Source organism: Egretta garzetta, unplaced genomic scaffold, assembly GCF_000687185.1.
Source record: "Egretta garzetta isolate BGI_Z169 unplaced genomic scaffold, ASM68718v1 scaffold326, whole genome shotgun sequence".
NCBI lineage: Eukaryota > Metazoa > Chordata > Aves > Pelecaniformes > Ardeidae > Egretta > Egretta garzetta.
Window position 1 is genome coordinate 1,353,936 of NW_009260026.1, and position 3,574 is coordinate 1,357,509.

A 3,574-nucleotide genomic window follows, 5' to 3' on the forward strand; every position below is an offset into this window, starting at 1 on the left:
CCCGCACTCTCCGCCGCACCGTGACCGAGAGTTGCTGAGCATCCCGGCATCACCCCGAGGTGCATCGGCCCCCCGTCTCCCCATCCCTCTCCCAAACACTTTTACCCTCGCTCAGCCCATCCTGGTACAGGCAAACCCTTCAGTGGGTGCAGGTTTGGCATTGGGAATCGTGGGTGGGAAAACTGTAAACACATTGTATGTGTGGACTTGGCTGGAAGGCGAGCGGCAGAAACTTTGCAGAGGAACTTGAGGAAGGCTCCAGTGGGTACTGGGGGCATGGCTGACATGCTCCCACCTGCCAAAATGCTTCCCAGGTGGGAAATCGGTGGCTCCCATAGGTGGTCTGTAGGGTCCAAGTCATCTTCAGGCATGCCCTCGTCTCACTTTAGGTGCTGACCCACATCCAGGTGTGGGGACAGATGCCATCAGCTCTCTATAAATACCCTCTCTCTCTCTGCGTCGCCTACAGACTGTCAGATTAGTCATGTATAAAGTCACATTTTTCCTTCCGTGCCACATCTACAGTGTCGTTATCAGGAGCGATGACTAGTTCGGTGCTTTACAATTGACGCTGAATTTGGTTTCAGCACAGGGTAAACCATATTTTGTTCCAGCGTAAGCAGGGTTCATTCCAAGTGTCGCCCAGTAAACCAGTTCACTTGTTTGCCGAAGAAGACGCGTAGCTCTAAAGATGACTAAGTCTCGATGAGTTTGGAAAGCTCTGGGTGTCTGCAGGTGGTATAAGGAAATCCAGTATGTCAAAGTAGTACTGTGTAGGTTTGAAGTAGGTTTTAAGATTGATCGCTTGCCTGAGCTGGACCACCAAATTTCATCTTTTAATTCCTGATGTGAAGGGAATATCATGCTTTGGTAGTCGGGGTAAAGTTTATTTTCATGGAGCTGTACAATTTCAGGGAATGTGACAAAACTACATTTATGACAGTTTAGTTCTCTTCACAAACCCGTGGAGTGCCTTTGTAGGATGTATCCACGCTAAACCAAATGCACAGTTGGGGATAGCAACTTGGATGTACCCTGCAGTGGATTAGAAAGCTCCTAAGAGCATTTGTGCGAGAGCAGCCTGGTGACTGGGATACTGCACTGAAATGAAGGAGATTTGGGTCTGTTCCCAGCTCAACCACTTCTTTGCGCCACTCCCAGTGTCAGTTTGCCCTCCATACCAGGAGAGAAGAACGCTGTCTTACCTGCGATCAACCTTGTGAAGATAAAACCTGCAACTTGCCAGCAAAGTGCTCGCCTATTACTTGATGAGAACTGTGCAAATTCCTCGGTGGACAGAAAAAAACTATTTAATTTCATCTCAGCTTTCAATCTGGCATCTTTTCCTGTGACCTTGATGACTCCTGAGAGTCAGCGGAGGAATGCGTTTCCTTTGTTAAAGAGTCTGAAAAGCTGGAACTATCTGTCCGCATGCTGGAAAAGCCATTTGTCTGGCTACCAGAGTCTGGCCGCCTGGCTCAGCGGCAGAGGCTTTGCTCCGTGCCGCCCGTGCTCGGCAGCTACAGGTGCTCGTGAATCATGTCGGCCCCATCCAGGAGGAACGGGGGACGCATCATGAAGGAGTGATAAACAGCCCGGCAGTAGCTCGCTCCCTAGCAAACGGCGTCATGAATTACACTGGGTCCTGACAGCCACGATTCACTCGCTGTTAGCTACAGCTCTATGCTTGTCAGTCAAGGGAATTGTTTGGTGTTACGGGAGCTCCCGAATCGCTCTCAGGTTGAGCTGAAGGTGCTTGAGAAATCCCTGTTCTCTGTCTCATCGCCGCTCCTGCCCCTCCTGAGATGTTTTTCACCTTCGAAAACCCTTGCTTGAAGCAGAGTGGGGAGCGTTTCTTGTGAAGCCATCACCCCGGCGCTACGTGGAAATGAAGATTACATCTCTGTTTGAAATGAGTCTGAGGTTAGGCAGCAAAAGCCCTTTCTCAGGCAGGGCTTAGCGAGCAGATGGTGAGGCGGTGGGTGTAGGAGTGGGGCTTTTGAGCCTCTGACAAAGCATGGGGCGAGGGAGCAGGGTGGGCTCCAGGCTGCCCTGCGGAGCCTCGCTGCCTTCCCTGGCCTGCCTGCCCCTGGGCCCGCATCTGCCGGCCCCCCCGCCAAACCCACCGTGGGCTTGTCTGGTGAAGAAATGAGGACAGATGGCTTTCGTGTGCTGTTTAAAGCACAGGCTGGATCCGGGGAGGGGAACATAGGAAAAAATAGATGAACTAGGAAGTGAGGAAGCTGGTGGCAGCAGAGTTAAAGCATCATCAAAGCCCTCTGTGAAATTCCTCCTGGCAGCTGTTTTACACGGGTGCCGGGTGAGCCGCAGGGCACCGTCTGCTGCCAGCCTGGGTCGGGTGGGGGTTTGGCTACAAGCTCTGTCCTCCTGCAGGTCTCCTTATTTCAGGTTTCCCATCTGTAAAATGGGAATAATTCCAGTGACACCACAGGGACAGCAGAGGTGGCACCAAACCCCCGACAAAGTAGCTATGGCTGGGGTCTCCCCCTGTTTCTGCCACGTCCTTTTCCCTTTACTTCTGGCATGGGGCTGCTGGCAGTGGGCTTGCCCTGAGAAGTTGATCCACTTTTCTGCCATCTGTGTCCGTCCTTCTGTCCTTTCTTCCTCTCTCCCGTGCCAGCTGCCGCCTTTCTTCGCAGCTTCCCCAGTGGGAGCCCTGGAAATAAGGTGTGAAATCACCCGAGAAGGAATCGGCTTAGCTTGCAGCAGAGATTTAGGCTGGCTTCTAGGAGAAACTTTCCAACCCTCTTAGAGGGGCAGGACAGTCTGCATTTATTTTTGTATTTTTTAAACTTCCTCTCTCTGAAACTTTCTGTGTGTGGAAGAAGCAAATTTAGGAGTGAGGGAAGAAGATGAGGATGCCCGTTTGCACAAAAGGATGGTGTTGCCTCCAAACCTGCCTCAAATTTCACAGTATGTATTTTGTGGCTCCTGGGGGGCAGAGGCCCGGCTCTCTGTGCAGAAAGGTGTCAGATGCTGCTGTTCAGCTTTGATAGGATTTTAGGTGACTGCGAGTGGTACGGGAAGGATGCTTCCTCCCCTTGCAGCATGGGAACAAGGAAGGGTCACCTCCCGCGGCTCCGCATTGCTATCAAAAGACCCGTAGGCTGCAGGGTTTTCTTTTCTTGGGCATCTTCACAGCTTGTCTCTGTGAGCTGTAAGGGGATGTGCTTGGTGTGCTGCAAACGCGAACTCCCTGGAGTTGTATAGATTTAGCTCTGCTCCTTCGGGGTACATAGTTAAAAGCAAAAAAAGAAAAGAGAAGGGGAAAAAAAAAAAGTGTTTCAGAAAAGGAGGGAGATAAGAGATCAACTTCCCTACCTGTTCCCCATCCCAAGGGTCCTGCATTGACTGGCTGGGTTCGCATCAGTCTGTAAAAACACTTTGGGTAACATTTAAGTGGTAAATGAATACGGTCCAAGAGATAAGCATGTAACCCGACCGGCAGGGAACACATGGTGAGGCGTATTGATTTGCACCTCCATATGCAGTGAATGCGAGTGCTAAGCTGTGGCCAGGGCACAGTGGGTAAGGGATGGCTATAGCTAAAGTC